Below are 19294 nucleotides of genomic sequence, written 5' to 3' on the forward strand. Positions count from 1 at the left end.
TTGCAAACATTGTATGCTGATAAGGTGTTATGGCTTTTATGGTTGTCCATGACTAAAAGCACTGGCTGCTCTTTAGTTGGCTTGGCATGGAGAATAAAATGATGCAACCAGACCACAAAAAGTTCTTCTTATATCCATACATTGTGACTGCAGTGGTAGATAGCATTTGGTGGCCCACCTCTTGTTGAATTCGGACTCTTTCTCTTGCGGGGGAAAATGAACATTGGTGGAATGTATTCCCCTGCAGCGCTCATTGCACAGCCCACAGTAATATTTTGTCCGGACTCTTTCTCTTGCGGGGGAAAATGAACATTGGTGGAATGTACAGCCCACAGTAATATTTTTCCCACGTTTCTAGCTGGTCGCAGCACCCAACTGCTTTGTACCCTTTGGACCAAGATTTTTTTTGCTGTGTTTTTGGACTGTGGAGATTCCTGTCTCATCATTATTATACAGGGTAACCGTTAAGTCTTAGGAAGACTTTATAACTTTTAAACGACAAACGATATCACAACCACATTTGGTATACCGTTACTGGAACTTGTAAGCTACTTTTCTGTGTACATGGTGGTCGGATATCACCTTTGGGGGACGGCCCGTCGGGGGTCAGAAGAAAATCTTTAATGACAGCCTATGTTGAGTTGTACATCATTTTAAAGGTCTACTTCAACTGAAAACAATGCCGCAAACCGCACTTAAAAAAGTTGATCCTGCGCAAAATGGCAGATGTTCAAAGATTTTCAATATCAGCCAATTTCTTTAAATTAAAACACTTTTTTAAATCTTTAAACAACTGTCATTTTTTAACGGATGGTCCTTTTGAAGTACGGTTTGCGGCATTCTTCTTTGCTTAAAATTCCCTTTAAAATGATTCACATAACTTCACATTCAGTGATCCAAATAACTCTTCAGGGCGACGGCCCACAAGGAGTCGGAAGTAAATCTTGAATGGAAGCATAGGTTGATATGCACATCAAATTAAAGGTATTTATTAGTAGAATACAATGCCGCAAACCGTACTTCAAAAGGACCATCCGTTAAAAAATGACAGTTGTTTAAAGATTTAAAAAAGTGTTTTAATTTAAAGGAATTGACTAATTTTGAACATCTTTGAACATCTGCCATTTTGCGCAGGATCAACCTTTTGAAGTGCGGTTTGCGGCATTGTTTTCAGTTGAAGTAGATCTTTAAAATGATTTACAACTCAACATAGGCTGTCATTAAAGATTTTCTTCTGACCCCCGACGGGCCGTCCCCCAAAGGTGATATCCAACCACCATGTACACAGAAAAGTAGCTTACAAGTTCCAGTAACGGTATACCAAATGTGGTTGTGATATCGTTTGTCGTTTAAAAGTTAAAAAGTCGTCCTAAGACTTAACGGTCACCCTGTATATCCTGTTGGCTGTGAACTTGTGTTTGTCCATTTCACATTTGAGATTAGAGAAAAAAAAATCCGTTTCTTCCTTATTGAAAGCAGTTACCCGGCTCAAACTTGTGGACTCTTTTTTCCATATAAAACCATTAGTGGTTATGTCATACATTTACGGGGCTAAACCGAGTAGAAACACGTTTTTTTACTGTAACATTGAAACTAGTACACATAACGAAACTATGCCGATACTGTAAACTTGCGCGTTCTGCCGCTAGATAGCAGCACTTGTCGGGATCACTTAGATTGAATTCTGGGCAAAAAAACATACAATTTTCATTCATATATATTTGAAATGCTATATTTGAAATTTTTTTTTCGATTTTATGATTAACCCCGCTCTCCCCTACTGCTAATTAAAACAGCGGATTAAATTTTTTTGAGTTTTTCTAACAAATAATTAAAACTAGAAGTTTCTACCTCTATTACAGGATAAATGAAACAAAGCGAAAATCGATTAGTTTCTTTATAAACACCCTGTATACATGTAATTACTTTATTATTTTTTTAACTTTACTTAATAATTATGTTAACTTACGTCAATGCTTGTTTTTATTTCAGTATTCGCAAAGAGGAAACGGCATTTAAGATGCCTCTTAAAGAGTTTATATTACGAATAAAATAAACTGGTCAGGAGGCACTAAAACTCCACTACCTCTTTGTATGGAAATACAACTCTAAATAGAACTCCAGCACTTGACCACAAAAGGAATTCATTACCTACCTTCAATATTCTCTCATTCAATATACATTTAATGTAATTAACACCTAAATGGCGTTACTTGTACTGCATTCAAGGAATATAACATTATGTTGAAATAGGAATAACTTTTGTCATATCCTGCAAATTAAAATAATCTCTTGGAATAAGTAAATTTTTAAAATTAATTTTTATAATATTTAAGTTCGGAGGTAAACATGGCTTTTTATGTGGCATTTCCAACAATGTTTCTTATTCTAGTAATTGTTATTTAGAATTTAGTTAAAGTAATTTAGCTAATGTGGGAACTTTCGTAAAACTTTTTATAATATAGTATAGTTATACAAACACAGTCATTAATGCGTACGACTCTCCAGAATGATTGTGAGAAATATATTTCCAAGAAAATATGGTAACTCGGTAACATTAAATCGCTAATTAGTGTTATTCATGGAATCTCAAAGTTGTTCTATAAAACGAAAAAAAATATTACAAGCTACAGTCGCAATTTTTTATGGTTTGGAAAAGTTAAAGATCAATCGAGCTGTTTATTTAGATTGCCTACACATTTAAGGCTGTAGAATCATTTTTTTTAGAACTAGCTGTGTGGAATTGTGAAATTAAGTGAAATTGACAGCTCTGATTGTTTACATTTAAATGGCTGAATGTAGACAAGATACGTTAATTTTGATATATGCAAATGTTTAAAGGTTAAAGAGCTATTCGCCGCCGTTTGGTCAGGATAACATGCCCATGCACTCCTTTATACTGAATAAGGCTCATAAATAATATCGACTCTTACTTTACATAAGCTTGTGTATAAGTTAATTAAATTTATTTAAACTTCAGAGTAGTTCAGAGTTTAATAGCACAGGTGGGAGCTGTTATGCTTATACAGTCTGAACAACGATTGGTTCAAGCTAATGGCTGTGTTATCTGCAAAACTTGCACTTCAAACGTGATTACAGGTTTTCATTTTTATTTTCATTTTATTTTCCAATGCAGCTACTTTAAGATTTTATAACCGTAGCTGTATCAATCTAAGCTTTCTAAGACTTTTTGAATGTTACTTTAATTGATATTTTAGTGAAAATAGTAGCAAAATTATATGTTTACGTGTCTTGAATTATTTTGATAGATTTTCGGTTACTTTATAGTTATAAACTACCTAACTAACTTCTGTTTGGATTGTGTATTAAAATATAAATGTATATCAAAAGAAGGAACATATGTAAACATACATATAATATAGTAAAAATATTTTTTTTTCTAAAATAAGTAATATATTTTAAAACTATTGCATACAGCAGATAAAAAAAATACAGCATTATTCTCTAACACGTCCTCTACCAAAGCATGGACTTAGCAGCAAGTAATAATTGAATGCTTGATGAAAGGCTAAACTATATTATACCTTTTAAATTGTTATGTTGAGAAATTGAGATAGTTAGAAAACAGACAGGTAAACATTTGTAGGTTAACAAACACATATTTTATAACACTGTATACTTAGGCTAACTTAAAGGTACATTAAATACTAAAAGGAATACTACTTCTTTTAGTTCCGAAAGGAAGCTATAAAATCGTGATTTTGTTATGCAAAGGTCATACATTCAATATTAGTTCGCCTTGCATTCAAGGAATGCAATAAAGTCTTTCAGGTAACTTACGACGTCGGTAATGCCCTTGGATCGTTCTTATTTGTTCATGCTTGATCATATTGCCAACGATGATGCCACATATTGCGAATATGTATTTGTACTGTTTCGTTGATATTGGCAATAAAGACAATAATACTTTGTTCGTTTTAAAACACAATAAGATCATGTTTACGATAATGACGATATATTAACATACAACAATCATATTTCAGACCTGATCAGTTATTTTTATTTCGTGGTGTGACAATTCATTATATTTTCACTGATATTTGTCCATAAAATAATTCAATGTTCATATGTTTCTTTAAATCCGTACGTAAATGTAATTATCCATTTCCCTTTTCCAAACCATGTGTAATAATTGTCCAAGCTGACCAATAGGTAATTAATTCAATATAATGTAAAATAGAATTTTTTTTTTAATAAGCTTATTATGTTAATATGTGATCTATTGTAACAAAAACGCTTCAAATTTAATATTACTTAAATAACTTTTTCAAATTCAAAATTAGCTCTTAGGCAGATGTAAGTTTTTATAGTATGTGTGTGAACAGTGACCTAAAAGTCTACAGTGATATAGTCAGCATTGGCATGTGATTTGAGTGTGACAATTCCCTAATCCTTACTCACTTCCAAGAGAGCTGAACTAGTGTTAACAAAACATACTATAAACTAAATATTTTTTGTTGCAGCAAAATTTTTCCCCACAAATGTATATTTGAACAAAGTAGCGAAAATTTTATAAAAGAAGATTCGTGCCTGTCACAAACATCAAGAAACATTTGTACCTGGAAGAAGGCATCTGAATTTGGTGAGATCACTCCTGTAAAACCTATACCTGGAAGCCATTAAAACATTTTAGGTCATAACTTTTAGAAGTTTCATACTAAATTTTAACATCAAGAAACTATTTACAGCCTATTCCAGAACAAAAATGTTACTAAATAGAAGACGAATTAAAAATAATCTTATCATTTCAAAACCAAATTTAATAACCAAATCACCAGATTAAATTCCTACGCCGCCCGATCACCCCAACCTGAGATATAGAGTACATGTGACAAACCCTAAGTTGTGAGCTAAGTGAGCCTAAATTGAGAACATTGTATTAGCCTAGAGCTTTTAGTAAGTAACTTCAAGTAAATTTAACTTCCCACACTGTAAACCCTAATTGTAAATCCCTTTTAATTGTTCATAATAAATTTTTTTATCGTCCATGAATAAAAATTTGTTTTTGGTATCGTAAATTTGGAGTTTCCGTTTTAGGCCTAAGACCGGTTCAGTTAAAAAAACCTTACTGGTGTTAAGTGTATTAATCGTATGACAGATTTCATGAAAGCCCTTTCAACGTCCAAGATATAAAAAGTTGAACAATGTAATAGGGGACAGTAACGAACATTAGGTGGTGATTCAGACACCATTTTAACGATAAATATTTCAGAAGAATTCACAAACAAATGGTGTTAGAGCCTTATTCAGAAAAACAGACCACGTCACTTATTGCTTTCTTCATTACTTACTTACTATCAAAATAATTTGGATTTTTCCCCACAATTCATATAACTTTTACAAAACAACTTGACAACACCTTATAAGAAAATAACATAGTATGGTTATTAAAAAGAAAATAATTCCTTCTTTGTTTTTTGTGTTTCTCCAAGCTTTTTAACTGACCATGCAGTGTAATTGTAGCTACTTTTGTTAGGTTTCCGTTAGTAGAGATTATAATAAGACAAGTTCCGTTAGAAGACAAATAAAAAAGTAGGCCATGCAAAAATGAAATGTTAATAAACTCTTTGATTAACACATGACCCATTTCCTAAGTAATAATTATAGTCTGAAGACCCCATGGATTAGTAAACATACCAAATTTCATCTACTAAATTACATTTACTTTGCCTATTTCAAACAATATGCATATGTGTTCTATCCCAATTCAATCGTTGCTGATGGTACGACATACAATACAATGCCGACAAGGACTGCTTATTATTGAGGAAAACATTTGTTCTCTAAACAGTGAAATGTAATTATCTTGTCTGTGGTAGACAAATCAGTTTACATTAATCATAATCGGAATTGATCAAATGTGTATTTGAGTAGCTATGTAAATTGACAAAGCTTTCACAATTCGCAATACCTTTCTAAGAAACTATTCTATGTATTGTCCTTGTTAACCATTCTATTGAAACTGGGCCACATGTTTAGTTCACTTTGTCTGACAAGAGTGAGGAGTTAGTACAAGTGTTTAATTTTTCACCTTCCGTATAAAAACGTTTCACAACTAAGTTCACCCTCCAGACACGTTATAATGAGTGTGTGTTTCACCACCAGTTCTTATACATATCTTAGAGAGCGCTGCACAGTCATTCAGCATTTATTCTTTGTGTTATGAGAAAATGTAAAATAATTATACTGTAATATAATGCTTAGGCCCTACCACGTACCTCATCCCCAACACTTGATTACTTTCCCTTTCCCTTGATTTCTTGCCTTTTCGGAAATGACAATAGTCCTGTTTTCGTAGCAGTATGTGTATTATTTCAGTAGCCAAATAATGTAATTTACATTGCGTTTATGACATGAAATAACATTAAAAGACGGGATATTAAAATGTAAAACATAAATGAAAAACATGGTTCAAGTTTTATAGATTCAAGATTCACTATCTCTGGCAACGAGAAATGCAATTGCAAGAGTATAACAATTGTTTGGATACTGATATAAACACAAATTGAGGCAGACATTACTAGTTATTGGCAATATTACCAGATAACCCTTCAGCTATTGTATTAGTGGTGTAATAGTTTGACTTAGAATATTATCAATGCATTCTTAAGCTACGTTTTATTTTTAGATTTATATTCCAGTTACCGAAGATATTTGTAGTCAAACCATGTTTCTTTGAATCTATAAAAGGCGTCAGTTTGAGTGAATTTCCATAAGTTTTCCTATTTATTCATTAGGTAATTATGTATCTTCTTTTAACGTTAATTAGTCAATTCACGTAATATGTTTTTCTTTTAAGAAGCGGTTTTGACTCAGTTACACGAGTAGGCCTATTCATCATGTGGCTAGAATTGCTTGATAAATAACAGTAATGACATTCAAGATGCGAGCTAGATAACTAACATTGTTTGCAACAGAATACGTGGATTCCCTATTAGTGATTAGTATTTTTCTAATCACTATTAATCAATCCGAGCAAATCATGGTCTTCCGGTACTATTCAACAATACAATATTAATTATGCAAACTATAAAAAGAGTGCATGAAAATTAGAATGTACCCAAAAAAAGGTAAAGTTGATTGGACGCTAGTGCAATAATCTTCATTGTGATCTTTGCTCAATAGTTACAACTGATGGTTATCCCTTTGTACTGTATTTTGTAATTTTCTAGTATACCTTGGATGGCTTGTTGTAAACACATGTAACAAGTCTTTTGTTTGCTTTTTAATTGTTATTTTGTTCAACCAACATAGTTACATGGCAACCCATGGCCAATGTTAAATTTAAAAATTTTCAAAGATGTTGTGTAGCAAAATACCAACTTTCCTGAGGTAGTGGCTGTCACCAATCACGTTTTAAGGCTATAAGTCCCTGATTTAAAAATTGAGTCAAAATCCTTCTACTGGATTTCAAGATAATATGACAGACAGACAGTCTGACAGATAGACAAACGGACTGACACACTTTTCTCTTATTAGAGTATAGGATTGTGTTACATATTAAATCAAAGATGTGTAAAATTAAATAGGTGCATTCTGAAATGAATCCTAAATAACAATGAATGTAAACAAAAACAAAGTTAACTTATTAAACATAACATATGGTATTTTTTTAAACATACAGTATGTTAGAAAAGACACATCAGATTGATATACTAGTGGTTTGATTATTTGTTTAATATATGAAGGCAAATATTAATAGTTAAGCCTTAACTGAAATATAATTTCTAAACGATCATGATATCAATAATTATTTAATAGGCTATTTAATAAATCAAAAACTACAAAAGTTTAAAATTAATAACAGTATTTTAATTGATGCTAGAAAAAAATATTTCAAGCTCACTTTAGATTCATCTTCTTGCTGTATTTGTGAGATTTCAGTAAAATATATTCTTCTAAGAATCGAATATCTATAAGACGTCATTACTGTCAACCACCTCTCGAGTTAAGCAGTTTTTGATGCTTGCTTTAGCTCTTATTTAGCTAATAGAATATCACCGATTTGCCAATATTCAAAGATAAGACGCTTTACTTCATGAAATTATGTTTTACCCTCCGTGTTTTTCAATCCCAATTTCAAATATGTGAGTCTCACATATAGAACTAAATTTATCTAAACTTATCTTGGAAAAAAATCTCATTTTGAAATTGATTTTGATTTTTCTTTGGGTTTAGTAACTATTTTTTATTGATCCAACTAAATTACTATTATTTGTAATTTATTGTTTGTAAACATCACAACTGGTCAATTAAAAATCGGTTGTTATTAATAAATAATATGTCTTAACCTCCTTCTGTGGTTTCTTACATATTATTTACCAAGTATCAAAAGCTATAGCGATTCAAAAAACATTTTCCAAAATACGTAATGAAACTGAAATACTCTTGACAGGTAATTTCATAACCAAGTTGTTATCTTTATTGGATAACAAGAAGAACTACAACTGTCATTGATCTTTGACCTACTAAGTGAAGTGTTTTCACTAACAAATTGTTTACAGACCTTAATTATTCCTGAAATTGGCTCGATTCTTAGGTCAATTGTAATAAGCGTTAAAAAATTATACTTTTGAAGCAGAGTAGCGATGGAAATCGATAAATACTTTGAATGTCATATATTTAAAAAAATTTGATGGTAAATCGGCTTATTTATGACTAAAACATTTATCGAGAGAGAATCATTTATATAAGCTAATGGGATTTTTGTTTGACTTACAATGTAGGTATTTGGAACTAAAATGGAGCTAAAAACAGTTCCAATGCTTAATGCGTGTATTAGATCAAACAGCATTGAAAATAAAACTAGTCAATCTCCGATGTTTGATCGTTCGACCCATTTTCGCCTATACTAAAACTGCACTTAGGCTGGACGCCACACTAGATGCGGCACGGCGCGACGTTTTGCCTTAAGGTGCCTTGCACCCACGATTCTCTGTTAGGGAGATCATCCATTACATTCATTAGGTACCATATAGCGGCTATGGCAGCATCCTCTTTTTCACCTTCTGCATCCATTCTCACAAAATTTTTAGTACAAAATGTCTCAAAATGTACAAACAACCTCACAACACACAGTATCTCATTTTACTGAAACTATGGGATGGACCATGTGGGTGCTCAAGTCGCCTTGCCGTGCTGTATCAGGTGTGCGGCCGGCCTAAAAACGCGTAAAATAGTGAATTATCTATCCTTATCTTGTCGGAATGTAGAACGAAAAACCTCTATTACTATTCATTGTTGCCACCTAAATTATAGTCCGTTCTCTAAATTTAGGCAATTTTAGGGGTAGTTCCCCTACTAATTTTTTGTTTAATATATTTGTTGCAGCAGATTGGCGTTTTAACAAATCTCTGACGTTGATCTTTTGTTTTTAAGGTGACGAAACAGTTTAGTATATCAAGTTAGAAGATCGTAGTAAACATTCATAAGTATTAATAAAAAATAATTAATATTGTGGGGTAGTGGTAAATTATTAGTAGTTAGTAAGTAACGTTAGCAGATTAAGTCTTTTGTTCAATGAAATTAGTAAAAACAAAAGGAATTACTAGATATAAAAGAGAGTAATAATTTTGTGTATGAACGTTTTAAGTATAGGACAATATTGTAGTAAACATTAAGATATACAGGGTGATTGGTACTCAGTGTGACAAAAATTTTTTGGTGTACGTACAAAGTAAATGAAGTGTGATGATGCATATCAAATGTTACAAGTCTAAAAATTAGCTTCAGAAAAAAATATTTTATGTTTTTCAAAAATAGCGATGCTTTTAAACTTAATACAGCGATTTCTCAATTACCTGTATATAGATGTAGATAATGTCATATTCGTGTTCTACATTAAATTTTGAACAAGAATAAGAGAAAATGTCGGAGGACGGAGAATTAGTTGTAAAAACTCCATTGTAAATATATTCAAAGATAAAAATTAAGATTTTTGATAAAAGTTTAAAAAACAATGGTCTATTGCATTTTTTACACCCTGTATACAAGAAAGTGTCGGAATATGTCAAAAACAGCGCAATTTTATGAGCTTTCCAGGTTTCCAGGTTTTATAGAGGGGCCAGGTACGCCTTTCATGTACAAACCGTTAAGGACATACGATATTTCCTCGTTAGAAAACAGTTGTACAAGCTGCATTCCCCGCGAATTGTTAGTGCTCTCGTATATTAATTAATTGGTGGTTGTGTGATTTTGCCCTTCCCTAACTAGTAGTTGTGAAAAATTGACACAGTCAATAAGGCAAGATATATTTAAACAAGTGTAACTAAATAAAAAATAAAAGGTATACTGTTACCTGGATCTGCCAAAGTAATCCAAGATACCTGGCAGATCCAGGTAACATTATACCTTTTATAATCTAAAACAGTAATCCTGAGACAAGAAACAACATAAATAAAAAATATAGAGATAGTCCAGTAAGCCGAAGTTCCCCGGACAGGGCTGCTATAGGACGTTCCTCTTCAGCCTATGTAAAATCTTTCTGCGTGATGTGCCCGGTGCCGGGGGGATTATCAGATTTAGTTCTCGCTTTTATTATTGTTACTTGATTTGACTTAGCATCATAAAGTTTGTGATGGTTTTTCTTTTCATGTCTAGTCAAATCAAGTAACAATAATAAGAGCGAGAACCAAATCTGGTACTGCATTGTCGAGTCGACTAACGAACTACCTTACTTGACCATAGAGTAGTAGAAGGGTATATTAAAAATAAGTTTTGTTTTTTTGCATTTCCTGGTATATTGGGATGGAAATCTGAAAAAAGTCAAAAGTAAGTACAAATATATGTCCGATAAGTAATTACAATTGTTAAAACCACGTTAACAAATTTTTGCCGTTTTTTTACGCTCAAGAGGGTTTTGTACAAAATTTAATTCCTGACCATACAAATATTTTCAAAACTATGTAACTTATGTTTGCCATTTCGGATTTTTCGGGTCGTTAAAATTTTCAGATTGTATTTCTACAAATTGTTAAGATAATTCAACGCCACTTAATAAATCTTCGCCAAATGTCAAGTCTCTATCACTTTTCTCAACGGTTAAGAAACGAACGCCAAAGCCACTTTCAAGCTTATTCCCCATTTGAATAACATGTGAGTTGTTATATCCTCATAAAAGGGTTGAAACCTTACAAATTTTGACATTACAATTAAGGTTTAGGGTTAAAAAGTAAAGTAACGATAAGCTTGTAATGACAAAATTTAAAGTAAACCAAGGAGAAAACAAAGCATTAATAATAGGTGGGAAAATAAGTTATTAAGGTAGGGAGATTTAGCAAAAACCGTTAAAAACTTGAAAGAAATTTATAATTTTTGAAAAAAATTATGATTTTAGTGGTGAAGGGGTGTGATTTTCGGAAAACGCCTCATTTTGGTTTTGTACCATGAAAATTCTTTCAAATCTTTGCTAGCTCTTACCGTTTTTGAGTTATAGCCGTTAAAAACAAATTGTTTTGTCGTTTTCAGAGGGCCGCCATTTTAGATTGGGTGGGGGGTATATATAATTTATAATTCATAGTATACAGGGTGTTTGGTACTCAGTGTGAAAAAAATTTTTTGGTGTAAGTACAAAGTAAATGCAGTATGATGATGCATATAAAATGTCCCAAGTCTAAAAATTAGCTTCCCAAAGAATTATTTTATGTTTTTCAAAAATAACTATGTTTTTAAACTTAATACAGCTATTTCTCAATTACCTGTAAATGGATTTGAGTAGACAATGTCATTTTCGTGTTCAACATTAAATTTTGAATAAGAATAATACAAAATGACAGAGGATCAGTTGTAAAAACTCCATCGTAAATCGATTCAAAGATAAAAATTAAGATGTCTGATAAAAATGCAAAAAACATTGGTCAATTGCATTTGTTCACACCCTGTATACAGGAAAGTGTCGGAATATGTTAAAAACTGCGCCATTTTATAAGCTTTCCAACCATATGCTACACTATTGAGGTTTAGATATTTTTTTGTTTATTTTAGTGGTTTGAATGCCAGAAAACAGGGAACTTTTTTACTGTTTTTACTGTTCAAGCTGAAACAAAAATACAACTTGTTGTGTTACACTACACACCTACCTTCTTCAATTGATGAAAACTATAAAGATAAAATTAGAAAAAACTAGACTTTTTAAAACCACACTTCTATTTTCAACAACTCATATAAAACTATTATGACAACAAAACAAAACCAAACCATATGACAATTAAATTAGTCAAAAGTAAATATGCATCATATCAACAGACTAGGAAATATAACATCCTCCCACCGAGTAGTATTACTACTCAAACATGAACCTTTTTGGAACTTTGATTTTTCGTCCAGCTTGTGTTTTAATTTCATCTTGAGTATTTTCGTTTTTAAGTTCATCACTATTAACTTCTTTTCCCACGTTTATATCTTTTGATGAGATTTCAAGCGGATACAATCTTTGTATCGGTCTCAACAATGTCCCATGTGCTGTACGAAGTTTTACAAGTCTGACCACACCACTCTTGCTTGGTATTGTTTCAATGACAAGACCTAGAGGCCAATCTATTTTTTTCATGTTTTCGCATTCAATAAAAACAACATCTCCTATTGAGGGTACATTTTTAGAACCTTTTACGTTTGATTTTTGAACCAACTGTCCCAAATATTCTTTTCTAAAACGTTGTCTTAGATTTTGTCTCAGGTTTTGGATATGTTTTAATTTTCTGTTCAAGCTTCGTTCATCGATTTGGTCAAAGTCCGGCATACCACTTTCCCTAGTTTCTTGAAGAAAGTGATTTGGTGTGATTGGTGCCAATGCAGAAGTTCCATCATACACATATGTGAGAGGTCTTGAATTTATTACTGCTTCACAGTCACAAAGCACAGTAGACATTTCTTGATAATCGAGACAGGCCCTTCCAAGCACTCTTTTAAGAAGATCTTTTACTATTCTTATTAAACGTTCCCACCAACCACCCCACCAAGCTGCTGTTGGGGGGTTAAATTTCCAAATAATTCTTTGAGCAGAACTATACTTTTCAATGTCCTTCCAATTTATTTTCTTCAAAAGATTATTTGTTCCTGTAAAATTAGTAGCATTGTCAGAGTATACAGTTTTGGGTCTTCCTCGTCTAGCTACAAATCGTCTGAATGCTTGAAGAAAAGCTTGTGTTGAAAGAGAAGTTACAAGTTTAAGGTGTACTGCTCTATAATTGGCACAAGTAAACAAACATATCCACGCCTTTGCATTATTTCTCAGGTATAAAGGCCCTGCAAAATCCACACCTGTTACCTCAAAAACTGTTGATTCACGCACACGATCAGTAGGAAGCACTGCGGGAATCGCCTCAAAGCTTTTACCTCTGTTTCTCTTGCATACAACACATTTGTTGAAAACTGATCTAATGGATCTCCTACCTCCAAGTATCCAGAACTTCTCTCTAATATTGCTCAACAATATTTGAACTCCTGCATGACAATTTCTTTTGTGATACTCCGTTATTATAGCTTCTACAACTGGATGTCTTTGGCTTAAAACAATTGGGAATTTAAAACCAAAACTATCTTCTTTGTCACTCACCTTGGTTTTCAACCGTATTAATCCATTATCATCCACTAAAGGATCTAACACGGAGAGAGCTTTGTTCTTTATACTATACTCAAACATGTCACTTTGTACAGTTTTTAAAAGTTTTAACACAGCGTTCTGTTGATATGATGCATATTTACTTTTTTTTTTCGAAAACCCCCAACTTGCGCTCATGCTCCAAACGATATGGCACCCAGGTGTGATGACAAGCTTGATAAAAAATATATAAAAAATGATCTCAAAGAAAAAAGAGCTGTATAAAAACAAAACAAAAGATAACATAGAAAAACATTGTCATAGAAAATGGTATAAAAAAGTCAACGTGTCATGGTAAAACAATATTTGCCTCTCCGGGGGACGAGTATCAACGTGAAAATGGTGAATTCTCATCACTCTGAAGGGAGGCCCCCCTCTTCCTCGAGTAATTATTCATGTCGCTAGCCAGCCTACTACTCCAAACCACAGCCTCCCTTCTCGTCACTTTGAGCAGTGGTGGGAAGTCTCTGTCCCCTTTGGAGGCATCACACACCTTCATCAGGTTCGCGAGGAGCCTGAGCAGCAACCTGTAGCTCCTGATGGTTACCCATTTAGCAGCATCAGGCACTTGGATAGCCCTCACCATAAGATCTGGCAAGTTGCTCACCCAATGCCCTCCGTCCTTCTCGTTCCGTTTTTTTACTTCTTCCACAAATACCCTCGTAGTCTCCGCCATCCAAAGTATCGCGTCTGACCCTGGAAGAGGCTTTGGGGAGTGGTCGCCAGGCAGGAAGGAGAGGAGGAGGGGGCACACTGATCACGGTATGCATTTGTGCCAGCCTCTGGTTTGATCAGCAGGTTATAGACGATTGCCTTTATGACAGCCTCATTCCCCCACGGGATCTCATCGCGATGAATGCACAAGAGGCCATGACGCTGGACGGACTTCCTCCCCTCCTTCCTGATCAGCTGTAGACTCCAGTCAGATTCCCCATACCAGAATTTGTCGGACCATCCGCTCACATCTTTTCGTTCCTTTATCGCCACCCTGATTTTCTCTATTTCCTCCTCTGTCAAGTCTCCAGTTTCTTTGGCATACTGCACGGAATTCCAACTTCCATCACCTTCACCCCTTCTCCTTTTTGCTGGGGCCTCATTCAAATTCAGGTTTTTCATTCCTTGTCTCAGAGAGTCTTCCATTCTAACTGTGTCACAGTGGCGCAAGCAAACGGCTTCAAAAGATAGTGCACGTTAATACTGTTTTGTTCCGAAATTCAGGCAACACTTATTTGAAGGTTGGGTCTTTAAAAGTGTTCCACACCAATCACAAACTGTATCGTTACTTATTAGACTTATCTCAGTTCCAGTTTTGGATTTTTTCCTTTCTAAATTTATATCTACATTTTCGTACTGGATGTTTTTACTGACAGGCCATTCGTTCTTGGGCAATCTCAACCAGTCAGGTCTCTCCCACCAGCGAGATTCTGACAATATTCTCGCGCTACAGCCTCTGGATGGAAGATCTGCAGGATTTTTATCTCCAGGTACATGATTCCACTGGTTTATGTCAGTAAGCTTTCTTATCTCAGACACTCTATTCCATACAAAAACATTCCCGTTGTTATCTTGTTGAATCCAAGCCAATGTCGTACTTGAATCTGTCCAGTAATATATGTCCATATCTTTCCAATCCATTGATTGTAATATGGTACTTGTGAGACGTGCTCCCACCGTGGCGGCTAATAATTCCAATCTTGGAATTGTGGTTTTCTTCAGAGGAGCAACTCTTGATTTCGCAGACAATAATTGGACTCTTACTTCATCTTCAATTTCAACTCTCAAGTAAATAACTGTAGCATAGGCATCTTTACTTGCGTCGCAAAATGTATGAATACTACAACCATTTGAATCCATAGTCATTTTACCTATCCATCGGGGTATTTTCACTTTTTCAAGAGCGCTTAACTCATTATACCACAGTATGAACCGTTTACTGATGTCTGAACTTACTTCAGTGTCCCAGTCAATTTTCAAGTCCCACATACTTTGCAGAAGAAGTTTAGGAAACAAAGTAACAGGGCAAAGGATACCAATTGGATCAAAGATCTTGTGAGATATGGATAAAATGTCTCTCTTTGTGATTCGAGACACGTCCAAATCTTTAATACAGTTCGTCAGGTTAAAAATCAGAACGTCCTCAATATAGTTCCATTGAACTCCCAAAACATTAGTGACGAACTTGGTACTGTATCTCCTTCTTCAATGACGCTCGTGGCATGCCATCCTCTTAAATCAAACTTAGCGGCAGCCATAACTTGTTTCGATTCTTCGACAAAGTGTTTTAGTTCCTCATAAGTATCTACACTGGTCGAAACATTGTCCACGTAAAAACTTTTACTCAGCTTCTTTACCACATTATCATCATACTCCTGAGAAGTCATAGATTTTTGAAGATGCAGATCAATTACTGCCCCTAGAAGAAATGGACTACATTTCACTCCAAAAACAACTCTTTTATGGCGGTAAACAATACTTCGGCTTCTTTCATTGATGTCAAACCATAAAAACCGAAGAAAATCTCTATCTTGTACATTTAACGATATCTGTAAGAAGGCTTTTGCTATGTCAGCAATAACTCCAAACTTCCCTTCCCTAAAACGCATCATAACAGAAGGAATCAGTTCAATTAAATTTGGTCCATTTTCAATACAGTCGTTCAATGAGGGTGAAAACTTGGTCTTTGCTGATGCATCAAACACTGGACGAATTCGTGTGGTAATACTACTCTCCTTCACTACAGGTCTATGTGGCAGGTAGTGAGACTTGTTTTTTGAAATCGTCAGAAGGTACAGCTTGAATGATGCCATCACTTAACCACTGTTTAAAAACTGAGTCATAGTCTTCGGTTAAATTGTTACCATCCAATTTCTTTACAACTGTTGATAACCTCTTCTCGGCTAACTCTCTGTTACTAGGCAAAGGAGGATGACAATCAACCCAGGGCAAACTTACTTCATATCGACCTTCTTCATTTATAGTGGTAGTTTTTATAAAATGCTTTTTAACTGCCAAAGCCTTTTGCTCTTTGGAAACTGATTCACTTGTAACAGTAATGCCTATAGTGTCTAATCTCTACAGTTCCGATATGTCAGCATCATTAATAAACATTGATGTTACAACAGTGGAGAGTGTAGTTGAACCTGTACTACCACTAATTATAGTCTTACCCATCAGTGTCCATCCCAGAAGAGTTTTCATAGCCACTAGTCCAGATTTCAGTTGAATCATATTTCCCGTGAATAGTTTACCCGCTATATCCGCACCAATCAAAATACCAATTGGTAGCTTGGTCTCATGTATGTCAGTCAGAGAAACATTTTTCTCTATAAGTTCCTGTATCCAGGGACCTTCGGTAACAGGTGGAATTTCCCCACATATGGTAGTTTGACTCAATACCTAAAAGTTGCAGTTGTAACTGTAATCTTGACTGGTTAGAAACACACGATGTCTGTTATGAATTACTTCACCAGATTTGGCATTACCAAAAAGAGAGTGTATGATTGTTTCTTCTCCTAAGCTTTCGTAATTCATTTTTTCAGCCAAGTCCTTTAAAATGTAAGAACGCTGTGAACCAGAATCAAAAAGAATGCGAACAGTCTCAAATTGATTACTACCTGGGGTTCTTAATCTTGCCTTTACTGTTTGCAGAAACACTTTCACTCTGCTACTTGATTTATTGGCCAAAGTGGTATCTTCCACTACTGTCATTTCTTTAGATACCTCATCAACACATTTGCTTACACACTCATTCACTACTTCTTTGGAATGAATACTAGGACACATTATAGGATAATGTTTCCTTTTACAATTAGAACATGACAAATGAGTTCTACAATCCTTAATACGGTGACCAGGCTGCAAGCAAAGGAAACAGCACCTCTTTTCCTTTAAAGTGGACACCTTATCAGACAATGGCAATTTCTGAGCAGCAAAACAGTTACTACTCTTATGATTCTTATCACAAAAGACACACTTTGTATAAGAGTTTTGAGTTTTACCAGAGGACATGAGGCATGAAGCTGTTGGTATGTCTATCTTACCTGGTTGAGTTTGAGATGACCTTTTAAAAGATTTCTCCTTCCCAGAGCTACTTATCCCAAAACCTGCCATGGCTAGACCGATTCTCTGTTCCCCTTCAACTTCAGACAACATAAACTTCATTAAATTGTTGAGTCTTTCCTGAGGGTCTGTACCTACTTTCAAAGGGCTTCTTTGCCACGCCCTTAAGAGATCTTCAGGCATACAACTTTCAACTAACATGGAGGAACATTTATCTGTTGTAACTCCCAAGGTATCGAATGCACGCATATGAGACTCAAGTTTGTCATACAAACTTTGTAAGTTCATTGTGTTCTTGCCTCCTAGAGCATTTTGTAAAACAATTTTCAAGAGTTCCCTGACATAAACCTCTACCAATAGGTCATCTTTACCAAATCTGGCTTTCAAACATTCAATTGCTTTTGGATAGTTTGCACCAGTCGGAGGAAAACTCTGAACTACATCAAAAGCTCTTGATCCGGTAACTATGGATTGCAATAAAATATTGAAACTTATCCTCTGAATCAATGTCTGAGTCACTATGAATTTTGCTAAACTGACTCCAAAAAGGTAGCCAATTGATCAAATCTCCATCAAACTGTTTGATCTCTATTTTAGGGAGCTTAAATTTCTTCTTACTAGCATTGTTACAGCAAGATCCAGAATGAGCACTAACTACATCGTTACTTTGTTGTAGTAAATTCTGGACTCTTAATTTTACAGCTTCAAACAAAGCTAAATATTCTCCAGCTTTGATTGTTTCAGCTAACAGCTCATCTTCAGAAACATTATCATTATTCAATAACAAATCAAAGATCTGAGAATTCAAAACCTGGAGTTCATCAACCTTTATCTCCAAAAGCTTTAGAGTGGTTTGAATTTCAATTTTGTCTGTGGTTTCATTTTCAACTAAACTGTTTAGTTTGTTCAATGTTTTAGAAAATAAGCCCTATATACTGTTCTATTTTTCTTTAGATTTTCCATCATAGAGATAGGTGAAAAACAAAAAACATGTCCTGTCACGGTCGCCAAATGTTGTGTTACACTACACACCTACCTTCTTCAATTGATGAAAACTATAAAGATAAAATTAGAAAAAACTAGACTTTTTAAAACCACACTTCTATTTTCAACAACTCATATAAAACTATTATGACAACAAAACAAAACCAAACCATATGACAATTAAATTAGTCAAAAGTAAATATGCATCATATCAACAGACTAGGAAATATAACACAACTTTTGCTTAATACATGCTGACTTTCTATGTTTTAAATGATAAAGACGCCATGCTTTGTAGTCTTCAAACCACGAAAGCGTACATAAGCAGACAGAAAGCTCAATGGTGTAGCATATGGTTGGAAAGCTTATAAAATGGCGCAGTTTTTAACATATTCCGACACTTTCTTGTATACAGGGTGTGAACAAATGCAATTGACCAATGTTTTTTGAATTTTTACCAAACATCTTAATTTTTATCTTTGAATCTATTTACGATGGAGTTTTTACAACTGATCCTCTGTCATTTTGTATTATTCTTATTCAAAATTTAATGTAGAACACGAAAATGACATTGTCTACTCAAATCCATTTACAGGTAATTGATAAATAGCTGTATTAAGTTTAAAAACATAG

The sequence above is a fragment of the Macrosteles quadrilineatus genome, unplaced genomic scaffold, assembly GCF_028750875.1.
Source record: "Macrosteles quadrilineatus isolate MER2022 unplaced genomic scaffold, UCM_ALF_1.0 Scaffold_2__2_contigs__length_208266976, whole genome shotgun sequence".
NCBI lineage: Eukaryota > Metazoa > Arthropoda > Insecta > Hemiptera > Cicadellidae > Macrosteles > Macrosteles quadrilineatus.